This window comes from Arvicanthis niloticus, chromosome X, assembly GCF_011762505.2.
Source record: "Arvicanthis niloticus isolate mArvNil1 chromosome X, mArvNil1.pat.X, whole genome shotgun sequence".
Lineage (NCBI taxonomy): Eukaryota > Metazoa > Chordata > Mammalia > Rodentia > Muridae > Arvicanthis > Arvicanthis niloticus.
Window position 1 is genome coordinate 16,834,341 of NC_047679.1, and position 13,400 is coordinate 16,847,740.

General features: G+C 39.9%; 1 protein-coding gene across 3 annotated transcripts in view; it reads right to left on the reverse strand.

The window, feature by feature from the left end:
- LOC117694753 (KANTR integral membrane protein) overlaps positions 1–10,208 on the reverse strand; it is a 32,583-nt gene extending 22,375 nt beyond the window's left edge. Inside the window, exons 1-3 of one of the 3 annotated variants that reach the window (XM_076918753.1) lie at positions 9,993–10,208; positions 9,788–9,866; positions 4,016–4,094 (exon numbers count right to left, since the gene is read on the reverse strand). The gene's annotated coding sequence lies outside the window, so the exon portion shown is untranslated. The remainder of the gene's footprint in view (positions 1–4,015; positions 4,095–9,787; positions 9,867–9,992) is intronic. The other 2 variants (XM_076918755.1, XM_076918754.1) reach the window with 2 other exon arrangements.
- Between the last annotated feature and the right edge of the window lie 3,192 nt (positions 10,209–13,400).

Genomic DNA, 13,400 nt, shown 5'->3' on the forward strand with positions numbered 1-13,400 from the left:
CCTGGGGCATTGGATGTTGCTGGCCTCTACAAGCACATGCACCCACATGAACACCCCCCCCCTACAGGTGCACACCTGCAACCTATCAGAACCCTTAGGATATGGAAAAAGTTCTAAGAGGGGAGTTTATAGCTATGAGTGCTAGAAATCAGACAGACGTCAAGTATATTATCTCAAGATATTATTTCAAGATTCATCTCAGAGTCTTACAAAACAAGAAGAAGCCAAACTCCAAAGCTACAGACAGAATGAAATGATAAAGATCAGGGTAGACAGGGCTAGGGGGGTGGCTGAGTAGTTAAGGGTCTCTGCTGCTCTTACAGAGAACTCAAGTTTGGTTTCCAGAACTCATGCAGGATGGCTTACAATCATTGCAACTCCAGGAAGAACCTCTGGGTTCCACAGACATCTGTACTCAGGCTGTGTGTGCACATGCACACATGCACGTGCTCACACACACACAGAAATTTTTAAAAAGATAATGGTAGAAATTAGTGAAATGGAGACTAAAAGAACAATAGAAGGGGGCTGGAGGGATGGCTCAGCGGTTAAGAGCACTGACTGCTTTTCCAGAGGTCCTGAGTTCAATTCCCAGCAACCACATGGCTGCACACAACCATCTGTAATGGGATCTGATGCCCTCTTCTGGTGTGTCTAAAGACAGCTACAGTGCACTCATGTACATAAAATAAATAAACAAATAAACAAATATTTTTTAAAAAAAAAGAACAACAGAAGGAATCAAGGAAACAAAGAGTTCTTTCTTTGAAAAGAAAAACAAGAACAGTAAACCCCTAGCCAAACTAAAGACAAGAAGTATGGGAATTAAGATCAGAGATGAAAAAAATTAATTTTAATACAATCCAGAAGATTATTAGGGAATATTTTTTTTTTTGACACACGGACTGACTCATCATGTATCCCTGGCTGTTCTGGAACTCACTATGTAGACCAGGGTGACCTCAAACTCACAGAGATCCTCCTGTCTCTTATTAGGGAATATTTTGAAAATATATTCCAGCCAGGCATAGTGGTACATGCCTATAGTCACAGCATTTTGAGGGCAGCAGCAGAAGGATCTGTACAAGTTAAAGAACATCCTGATCTATATAGCAAGTTCTAGCTCAGAGAGGGATACACAGAGGGACCTTGTTTTAAAAACAAATAAACAAGAAATTAAAGACTCTCAACCCACAATTAAATTTCAACCCCCCCTGAAAAATGTAGAATATATGGATAAACTGCTAGCTAGACATATGATGTGCTAAAATAAAAGCAAGGGTATATAAACAACATACACAAATCAAAATGAAAAAGAACTGATAAGCTGACAGAGAAATTCATATGGTAAAGTAATGGCCTTCAATAGCCAAAAAAACTTTAAAGTACAAAATTGGAGGACTCCCATTTATTTTTAATTTCAAACATGCTACTTGAATTTAGCAAGTAATGAAGACAATGCCTTGTGTAGTGATAAAGCATACAGAGAAATGAAATTTACAAATTTACAGTCCAGACATTCACCTTTATATTTTCAAAATACAGTCCATTGACTTGACAAAGTTGTCAAGACAATGTAGTGGGGAAAATAATTTCCTTTTCAACAAAAGGTGCTAAGACAATTAGGTATCTTTATCATAGGAAAGAATTGTACCCAGTACTGTTTGAATGTGTCCTTTGGAGGTTCATGTGTTAGAAACTTAATTTTCCATACTGATAGTGTTTGGAAGTGAGACCATCAGAATGTGGTGAGGCTTGACAGTGGGACCCCATGAGCAGATGTGTGACTTTCTAAGAAGAGAAAGATGCCTGTTTCCATCACACAATGTTGTCTGTTCTGATAGCAAGAAGGTGCTCACCAGATAAGGTCCCTTGGTCTTGGACTTCTTGGCCTCAAGAACTGTGAACAAATTTCTTTTCTTTATAAATTACCCAGTTTCAGGCATTCTGTTGTAGCAACACAAAATAGATTAAGACAGAGCCCTACTTCACACTAAACAGAAAAATTAAGTCAAATGGGTCATCAATCTAAATATGAAGAACTAAAGCTATAAAGTTCCTAAAAGAAAACACAGAAATCCATCTTTGTGATACTGATTTCTTGGACCATACCAAAAGCCCAAGTGATAAATAGAAAAAGATATTAATTGGACCTCATCAAAATGTAAAATTTCTGTGCATCAAAGGACTCAATGAAGCTGGGCAGTGGTGAGAGGCAGAGGGGGGCAGAGTGGGGCAGAGTGGGGCAGAGAGAAGCAGAGGGGCAGAGGGGCAGAGGGGCAGAGGGGCAGAGGGGCAGAGGCAGGTGGATCTCTGAATTCAAGACCAGCCTGATCTATAGAGCAAATTACAGGACAGCCAGGGATACAAAGAGAGACCCTGTCTTAGGGGGGAAAAAGGACATAATGAAGAAAACAAAAGGACAATGCATAGAACACGACAAAGTATTTGTGATTACTATTTTTGACAAGGGTCTTCTATTCAGATACCAAAGCAAAACCAAAACCCCAAACCTCTCATACCTCAAGACTATAAGGCTAATAAATAATCCAATTAAAAATGACGAAGGATTTAAACAGACAGTTCTTTAATGATTATACACAAATAGAGAATAAATGCACAAAAGGGCATTTCAAAGCATTATTATGAAATGAAAAATCAAAACCATCATGAGATACTATTTTATATTTACTAGAATATCTATAATCAAAGGCAAAACAAAAAGGCAAAAAACAGTGCTGGTGGGGGATGTGAGGAAACTGGCACATGCTTGTTACATTGTTGGCAGGAGTGCAAAATGGTAGAAGAACCTGTGCAAACAATTTCTCCTCAAAAAAGTTAAATACAGATGTCATAAGACACAGTGATTCTATTAAGGAGAGAAGAAAACATTCACATAAACACTTTCACAGACATTCAAGAAAATCTGCAAAAATATAAAAACTGAAATGATTACCAACTGACCAATGGATAAACAAAACACAGAATATCCATACAATAGAATATTATTTTGTAATAAAAATAACATATACAACAACACGGATGAACTTGGAAAATATTTTTTGTGCATGTGCACATGGAGACCAAAGGTCAATCTTGTGTGTCTTACTTTAGGTGCCACTCACCTTGTTTGAGATAGAATTTTCACTGGTCTGGAGTGACAAGTAAGCTAGGCTGGCCAAGCCATTATTGAGCCCCATGGATCAGTCTATCTTTCCTTTCCCAGTGGACAGAATTCAAGTGTGTACCACAGTGCCTGGTTTGTTTTTTTTTTTTTTTTTACATGGGTCTTGGGGTTGAACTCAGGTCCTCACACTTGTACAGCAAACACTTTACTGACTGAGCCATTTCCTTAGCCTCTGAAAAACATTATTTTTAAGTGAAAGAAGCCAGTGCAGTATATTACATGGAATCATTTTTTTTTTCTTTTTGAGACAGTCATATGTAGACTTGGCTGGCTTGGAGCTTGCTATGTAGACCAGGCTGCTCTGAACTCACACAGATTTGCTTGCTCCCGCTTCCCATGTGCTGGGACTAAAGGCACACACCATCATGCTTACATACATGGAATCATTTACATGGACTACAGGGGTGGGAGTGTGGGGAGCAGGGAGGGAAATACTAGGAACTGACTAATGAGTATGAAGCATCCTTATCAAGATTAAAAGGATTAAACGGTTCAAAGACTGGTCATGGTGATTGTCGCATATCATCATGAATATTCTACAACCACTGAATACCCTTCAGAAAGTTAAATTTTATGGTACGCAAAATATATCTCAATAAAGTTGTGACAAAAAAGATGGAAGTAGGCAAGAGGGTGTAGCTTAGTGGTAAAGTGTATGCTTAGCATTTGAGATAGTTCAAGTCTCAGCACCAGAAATATGGGACAGAAAAGATGGGAAGCAATAAGAGAACATTTGTGTATTATTGCTGTTTTACATAGAAGATACAACTTGTGAAGAGATGCCCTGAAGACGATATGGGGCTTTTTGCCAGGCACAGTGGTACACACCTTTAATCCCAGCACTTTGTAGGCAGAGGGGGATCTCAGTGAGTTCCAGAACAGCCAGAACTGCAAAGTGGGACCCTGTCTTGGGAGAAAAAGCCAGAGAGAATATGGGGCTTTTTAAAAATTGAAGTGGAAAGATTAGATTTTAATGACAGCAAGAAATGATCAATACATAGTAACAGAAAAGACAAGGTAAATGAATTCACATGTACACAGCAGACGGTGGGGGATCCAAAGACCTCCTTTCCTTCTTTTTGTGAGACAGGATCATGCTCAGACTTTTGTACCTAGACTCTGCCTCGAACTGATGATTCTCATGCCTCAGCCTCATGAGTGATGGACATTTTTTTTCTGAGAGCTTTACATTTTAGATAAGCAACAGGCCTGAGCATGAGGACCAAAGCATGGAGATTTCAGCAGAGAGAACTGAGAAACACCATCTATGAGGATATTAAAATCACCTACAGTTAGCCTGGAAGAGTATGGGAGAAAAAGTGGCAGTGACTAGCATTGTAGAAAGGCTCCTGACCAACATGTGCAAGGTTCTGAATTACAGTACCAGGGAGGAAGGCAAGTGAGAGTTCATGTGGTCAAATTCTTCTAGGAATGAGAAATGGCAGGGGCAGCTGTGTGTCATGTGTATGTACAACTAACATAAAGGGGCAGTGGATAGTTTAAGATTTGAAACAGAGTATCTTAATATAGATAAATCACTTGTTAATTATACAGAAGAAAAACCACAGGTTTGGGGCAGTGTTCATCATTCCTGGATTCCATCCTTGGCAACAAACACAAAAGCAACCACATAAGAGTTTGGGTCCAGCATGAGGGCTTTATTAGGCAAATGTATTTGCTGCCAAGCCTCATAACCTGAACCTGAGTTTGATCCCCAGAGCACTCCTTGGGTATGGAAAGAACTGATTCCCACAAGCTGTCCTTTGACCTCCTCACATGTGCTGTGTGTGGCATGTGTGTACTCATACACACAATAAATGAATAGATAAATAAATGTAATACAAATACAGTAATGTGTTGCTTAACAGCAGATACATTCTAAGAAACTCATTGTTCATTTTAAAAGGTCTTATGTTCTACCAACTGAGGTACCCTTGCAATAATATACATCAAATTTTTTTTTCTAATCAGACCCTGACCCTGCTTAGCTTCTGAGATCAGAGGTGATGCTTTTCTCAAGTGTTCACTTTTATTAGAGTGTACTTATACAAACCAATGTGTATGATGTCACTAGATGATTAATCTTATGAAAACAGTGCTGTATTTTCAGTTTGTTGTTGGCCAAAACATTGTGATGCAGCATATGAATATAACTATGGAAGGAACCTGACAGGCATTACATTGAACAAGTAGTCAAAGCAAAAAAAAAAAAAAAAAAAAAAATGTCAGCAGCCATCTAGGATAGGCTAAAGCTAGCAGGTGGCCCTCCTGGAGGTGGCCCACCATTTTTGCATGGTCTGCCATGGGTGAGCTTGATGGCAAGGTTCTAAAGAGACTTTATCTCAGGATTGCTTCTTGAAGCTAATATGCCTTCCCTCTTATTATTACATTAATATAATAATCCCTGGGCATTAGCTTTCCTGCAGATCAACATAAAGATGAACTTTCACGAATTAATGGTGTTTAGGTGAATTAATGATTCTATAGAATTCCTGATTTTATTCAAATAATTTTAGGATGAGAGTTTTAAGAAATGGTCCTAGTCGCTTTGCTAGAAAGATGTAACAAAGTTAGAATCAAGAGTAGAATGTGCCCACTGCTCAGAATAGTAAGTAAAGGCTGCATATTAAGAAATACAGTGAGCTTTCATGATTACACTAAAAAGAGAAATAGGCTTGAGACAATTTTGTGTTCAAGGAAAAGCATTTAGGTCCAAGGATAAGGCCACAGGTGTGCACTATGATAAAGCAAGGCCATGTAAAAACATTGCTTTGAACTTAAAACATGCTTACAGAAGGAAACACTGCTTTGAACCTTTTTCCTTCTGTAGCTCCCATTTTATATAATATTCTACCTCTGAGGTGATTTTCTAAAGAACCTTTGTCTAAGAAGGTATTTAAAAGACCAGAGAAAAGAAATAAAATTGTTGGCTGCATGGTTTGGCTTGGAGGACTCTACCCCTTCCATCCATCCAAAATATCTGTTTGTCTGTCTGTACATACGTATGAAGGTATATGTGTGTATGTATGTAAGCTTGCATGAATACTTGTGGAGTGTACGAGACAGGTGATTGGGCCCAACAAGAATGTGAATGTGTTAATGTGTAAATGAGAATGTGAATGAGAACCTAAATGTACGTATGAACGTATATGTGTATGTGCGTGTCTGCCTGCATAAAGCAACTTAATTCTTTTCCTTCCTCTCTGGTTCACAAAGAGTTAACCAGCCTAGCAAGAGAGGCTTTTAGCTGCCTGGACAGAGAAGGGAGCAATTTCCTCGCTGCTAGGCAACAGGTATTAATCGCCCAAGCCAGTGTTTTTTAACCACAGAATAAGCAAGAAAAAATTTAGGACATTTTAGAAGTAACCATCAAGCATCCAGCATCCTTAGAGGGCTAAAAGGCTAGAGACCACCAATCTTTAAAGCTACCTGAGACCATCAGTTTTAAAAAATATGTCCAATTCTGTATCCTTAAAACCATTTCAGGCCAGGCTGGCTCCCAACCTCCCCCCCCCCCAAAAAAAAAGAATATTAGGGCAAAATGTTATCATGTCCCCTCCTGATATAACAACAAACATGCAACATATCCTCTGGTATTCATGCCTAAAATACAGACCTTAAAACTAATATAATCACAACAAAAATTACGCAAACCTGAATTCTATAAAATAACTGGCCAGGATACTTAAAAAATATCAAATTCAGCTGGGAGTGGTGGTACATGCCTTTAATCCCAGCACTGACGAGACAGAGGCAGGTGAATCTCTGTGAGTTTGAGGCCAACCTGTTCTACATAGTGAGTTCTGGGACAACCAGGGCTATGTAGAGAGATCCTGTCTTAAAAAACAAAAACAAATGCAAACGTCAAAGTAATGAAAGACTAAAAGTAATCAGAAAACAAAAATGGGCTTAAAAAGGAAAGAAAGAAAATTAGTGGAAAGGGCAACTAGAATCACACAGTGGAGTATTAGAAGGCTGCAAGGGTGGGCAAGAGTGTTCAGTGGAAAGCCAGATCACTGTTCAAGTCAGACTGTTTGTTGGGGGCAGGGATTTCTAACTGGCATGATCATTGGGGAGCATTAGTGACATTAGTGGGCATCTACCAGAGATGCCTAATGTTCTGCAGTGCACCAGACAGCACCACAGAACAAAGAATTATACTGCATCCATACAACTTTAGATTGACCCTCCAAACTGTTATTTGAGTTTAAAGAAGTCTGCTTATTCATTTCTAATTTATCCATTTAACTAACATTTAAAGAAAGCCTATCATGTACCAGTAGTATTTTAGGTACTATGAACCCATCAGTAAGTAAAAAAAGAAAAAGACAAAAAACCCTTTCCCTTTTCTAGAGCTTACAATTGAGTGGATAAATAGACGATAAACTACAAACACAATAGAAGTAAATAACATACAGCCACACACTGTATAATGAAGTTTTGGTCAACAATGGCCTGCTTAAATGGTGTTCATCCCATAAAATTGTATTGTCTGGTGATGTCACAAAGGTCTTAGTTTGAATAAGCACTCTATATTTTTGCACAATGACTAAATTACATAATGATACTTTCCTCGGGATATATTTCCATTGTTAAGCAACATGTAACTGTACTATGTAAGAAGATGGAATGCAATGGGAACCAATAAAGTTGGGTTAGTGTTCGAACTTGGATGGATTTTTAAGCAGGATCATCATGGTAGACCTCAACAAGAAAATGACAACTAAACAGAAACCTGAAGAAAGTGAGGGAATGAGACCTGTGGATAATTTGGGAAAGAGTATTCTAAAGGGAGGGTAAGGCCTAATAAAACTCCCCTCCAGGCAAAAGGGTGCCTAATGTATTCAAATAACCTCAAGGAGGCTGTTATAGGTGAGATGGAGTAAGGGAGCAGAGTGGCAGGAGGAAAAGTAAAGGAGTCAGTGACAAGGAAATTTGTTCATACTCACTTTTTTAGAAATCTAGCAATCAGAGAGACATTTATACATTCTTTTGCATAGAAGTTTATGAAGAATTACTCATCATTTATGAAAATGGAACTATTATCATACCTATAGTTTCTGAGTCACCACTCAAGCAATACACATGTAGCTGTCACCTGCACAAGTCACATACATGATTTAATGTGTAAAATTATTTTTTTAGTGAAGTCATATCAAAGCATTTATGTATTGAAGTGCATACTGTTTTATTATAAATTTTTCTTCAGCCCCAGCACTCGGGAGGCAGAGTTCGAGCCCAGCCTGGTTTACAAAGTGAGTTCCAGAACAGCCAGTACTGTGCACAGAGAAACCCTGCCTTGAAAAACAAAAACAAACAAGTATACAAAAATAAATGTATCTCCATTATATTACAATTAAAATGTCATTATAAGCTGTGGGAGGACTGTCTATACAGAGTCTAGTTTTTATGCTCTTCATTAAAAAATAGTGGAGGCAAACTGTACATTATAAAAATAGGCTATTGGATCTATAGTTGTCAGAATGACAAAGGTATAGCAAGAATATTGAAAAGTTAGGATAGGGATGGAAGAGATTTGTGATACTTGCCAGTTTCAAAACGTCTGATCTAGAACTCCTGGATGAGGGCAGAAAAGATGCCCAGGGCTACATGGGGATATAATTAGAAGATCCTTGGACTATCTGTGGTGACCAACATTACAGAATGGCTATTAAACTGTTTTGTGGCCCTGGTGGTGGTGGTGGTGGTGGTGCATGTCTTTAATCCAAGCACTCGGAAGACAAAGGCAAGTGGTTTTCTGTGAGTTCAAGGACAGCCTGGTCTACAGAGTGAGTTCCAGTATAGCCAGGGCTGAAACATTTCCTTGAAAAAAAAATAAATAAAATGTTTTGTGGGGGTGACGGAACCAAGACAGTGTCTTACATTGTAACCCAGGTTTACTTTGGACTCACTATGTACCTGAGGCTGGTCTTGGACTTCTGGCAATCCTCCTGAATGTTGTGAATATAGTCATGTACCACCATCAAAGCTGGATAAAAAGTAGCTTTTAATATAATTTTTCCCCATTCTTGATGTCTCTTCTGGTTTAACAGAGAAGGCTGTTAAACCTCAATGAGACAAATAGCTCTTGCGCCCTACCTTTGGGCCACTCTCATTGCTATAAATATTGCACCTCCAACCACATTAGGGATAGGAAAGAGTTAGGTTCAGTGTGGAAAGTGAGGACAGAAGCACTCAAAAAATGATCCAGTGGAGAGAGGGTCAGAAACTGAGTAAGAGAATCAATATTCTTTCAATCACAATCATTATTTATTGAAAAAAAATTATAGGGACCAAGCATTCGCATTGGCTCAGGTAGAGACAGACCCCCATTTGACAGATGATGAAACTGAGACCCAAATAAGTAAAGCGGATTGCTCAAAATTTCATAGCTGGTTTCAAAGGGTCAGGTAAGGATTAGGCCTCCTGAGTCTTAGTATGTCTCAGAAAATGTTGGGTAGAGGCAGACATGGAGTCAAGACTAGAACACAGATAATCACGTGAGCAGCAGACCTGCGCGAAATCTTTTCCCCAGAGAACGGGATTGGGAGGCTCGCAGGGGGTGGGCACGGGTGGTGGGTTCAAGAGGGTACTACTCACCTGGGTACCGTCTGGAGAGGATGCAGGAGCACTCGCCTTCCTTTTTTGCTACGCAAAGGATCCTCCACCACCCACGGACCTAGAGTCGAAAGGCCGCCCAGGTAAAAGCGCGCCAGGTCCCTCCCCACATGCGTTCTGGGCCATTCTCTCCCCTCCCGCCGTTTTCTTACCCACCACCCCATCTTTACTGCTTCTCTTGGGATACCTCTAGTCTCCGTAGGTTCTACAGCTGCCGCAGGAGAATGGATACCTGGCCCACAGCAAGATCTCGCAGACACGGACGCTTTCACGCAACGCTCCACCGAGCCCTGGCAGGGTAGCGATGCTCCACCACTACCGCGGGCTCCTCAGCTCCCATTGGAGCATTGCCCTCCAGCCTTCCCTGAGATTGGTTGGAATTGGAAGCACCGATGAAAACTCCACCCTCTTGAGAGTGTGATTGGCTTATGAGCCAAGCCCTTCCGTTAACAACACTGGTCAGGAAAGGATTACTCCTCAGACCTTTTGCGGGTCTGGGCTTCCGGGGGGGGGGGTTACTTGTGAACACGCAGGAAACCCTAAACCAGGCTAAGCACAAATCACTGAATAGAATTATTACTTTCGTGACCTCTTCTTTCTTTCTGTAGCCACATTGCCCTTACACCGTTTTGTTAAGAGACACTGCGACTCTGCTTCCAGTTTCCTATAGCTCCACACCCACTTGTACGAGTTTCTGAGTTAGGTTTCTCTCTTTCCCGGTAAGCATTGTTCCTAATTCCATCCATGGAGAATAAGGTGATCCTACTTTGTAGCTCTGGCTGACTCGCCGCGTAAACCATGGAGAATACGGTGATCCTACTTTATAGCCCACGGCATGACTCGCCATGTAAACCAGGCCTGCCTCTGCCTCTAAAGTGCTAGGATTAAAGGTACGAGCCATTTATACCCGACAGATTTTATTTCATTTTTTAATTAGGTGTGGTCAGTGTTCAAGAAAAAAGAAGCTATGGCCTAAAGAAGCAAACTCGATGAAGCATTGGTAGTTCAGTGGCAAGCACAGATGCCTTCCAATGAGGCAAACTTACTGGCCTGAAATTGCGCAGCAATTACCTAGAATAAAATCCAGCTCTCTCTCTCTTCTAAAGGAAAGATATTTAAGAAGGAAGGGAAGATAGGACGGCTCATTCTATTAACAAATTTTAAATTTGGGTAGCACAGATCCTCCCGGAGAGTCTGGGAATATAGCTTGGGGGCAGGGAGGAATAATTTGGATGGGAATGAATTTACATCTTTTGTTTAGCAAAATTCAGCATGTTTTCAATAAAGGATGTAACTCACTGTGACACTAGTAGTAATATTGGTGATTGTTACCAGTAGCAATCAAAGAGATTTGTCCATCACAGTATAAAGTCGCAGATCTTTTCAATATGTAATCTCTAAAATATATAATCAGTGCTTTAAAATCAGGATAATTGGGAGCCAGAGAGATAACTCCGTGGTTACAAGTGCTTACTGCTCTTGTAGAGGCCTGAGTTTAGTTGCCAGCATGAATGTCAGTTGCCTGTAACTCCTCTCCAGGGGACCAGATATCTTTGTTTGGCACACACCTTTGCATAGCACACATGAGTGGATGCACAGGTACATATACACATATACACACATAAATAAAATAAATCTGAAATCATGATAATCATTGTCGTCTTTAAACCAAAGCATCCTATGATTTAATGGATTAATGACCAATACATATATGACTCTAGCACATTTTTTGTATTTTAATATTTCAATAGTTGGCTTTCCTTCTGATTCCAGATGGGTTTTTTTTTTCTGACTTTAAAAGATACTTTTGTGAGAAGAGGTCTATAGGTTTCACTGGGTCACAAAAGAAATCAATGACACAAAAATTGAACTTGATCTCTTAGTTCCAACCAGACAGACATGTTTTCTTTTGTTTCCTAGCTGTATTTCTATTAGACTAATTAGGCACATCACTGGTACTCAGTGAAATATGTATTAACAAATGCGTGAGAGAGCAAATGCTGGGTTTTTTTTTTTTTGTTGTTGTTGTTGTTTGTTTTTGTCACCTAAGGAGGGATAGTCCTGAATCTAGTTTTGTCCCTGCTAATCTGATTCTGTCCACAAAAGTGAATGGCACTTTCATGACACCAGAAGATCTGTAAAATCTACTAAACAAGTAGTTTCGACATGAGACCAGGCCCTGGGGGAGCAAAGCATGAGACCCATCGTTATTCATTCTCTTGGTTTCTGTTTACAGTCCTAGTTAATAATGCTCATGTTTTCTGATGCTTGCTATATGCTATATTTTAGAGCTAGGTTGACCTTAAAAACATTCTAACCTTTTTTTTTTAAGATCCAGGCTGAGAAAAGAGGGTACTGGTAACAGGATGTCACTTTTGGGTGAAGAACTTTCTCTTGTTCCATACTTCAGCTTAGAGCATGAGCACTCTGGCCAACTGTGTTAGACCCATTATGGGCATTTAAGTGTGTCCCAGAAGACCAGGGTCCTTTTGGGGCAGAGTGGTTACCTGCTAGAGGGGATGAGGGAATTACGACAGTTAGGACAGATTGAGGCAAGAGGATCTAGGCTTGCTCCCTGTTAGACTGGCAGCTACTCCTGCTAAGCTGACTTCCTTGCTGGTTCACTCCAGGGGCTTTACTCCTGAGATCTCTTCTTCCTCTCTCTTCATACATATGTGCTCACTGGCTTCAGATAGTTCAGGGATATATATCCTCATTCTCCCCAAGATGCCATAGCTTAAGATCCGGTTCTATAAACTCCAGTCTGGAGATACTGCATTACCTTGGATAAGAGTTCACCTATCTTTTTTTTTTTTTTTAATAGCTTGGTTTTATCTTTGAGGAATAGAGACAATATAGAGTGTGCTATGTTGGTCTTGAATGCTGGGCTCGAGCAATCTTGTTGCCTTGGCCTTCTGACTACTTACAGGTGAGCAGCACCATGCCTGGCTAAGGTATTCCTCCCTTCTGTCTCAGTCCTGTTTACTTAACATGGTGAGTCAGGGTCAGAATCAGAATCATCAAAATCTCTATCTTCTCTCTAAAACATTATCAAGAACATGTTAAAAAAAAAAAAAAGAAAGAAAGAAAAGAACAAGTAGATCTATTTCCAAGATCTAGCATTCAAACCCTATCAAAGAAGAAGCCCAGAAAGGAAAGGGGCCTTGTCAGAGACCCCACAGCAACCTGCGATCAACTCTACTGCTTTATTCTCTCTTCCCATAGAATTCCAATATCCTAAAAGCTGTTACTGAACAGGGAGATTTTTGTGCATTAGAATTCCAATTAATTTATGTAGTCACTTTTCTCTTAAAGAGTAAGAGTAGTGTAATCCTTCATTTTTAAAAATTCTTTAATCTTTTTTTTACAGTCCAGTCTTTATCCCCATCCTGGTCCGTCCTCTGACTGTTCCACATCCCATACCTCCTCTCCCTGATAATTCCTCATTTTTAAAGCATGGGCTGCAGTTAGCTTTTCTTCAAAGCAGGGGAAAGGGAGCAACAGTAACTTTAGAGTAGAGAAACCTGGCAGAAATTACCTTGGCCAGGTAATCCATGATAACATCTACTATGATGTCATACGGATAGTTGCATAC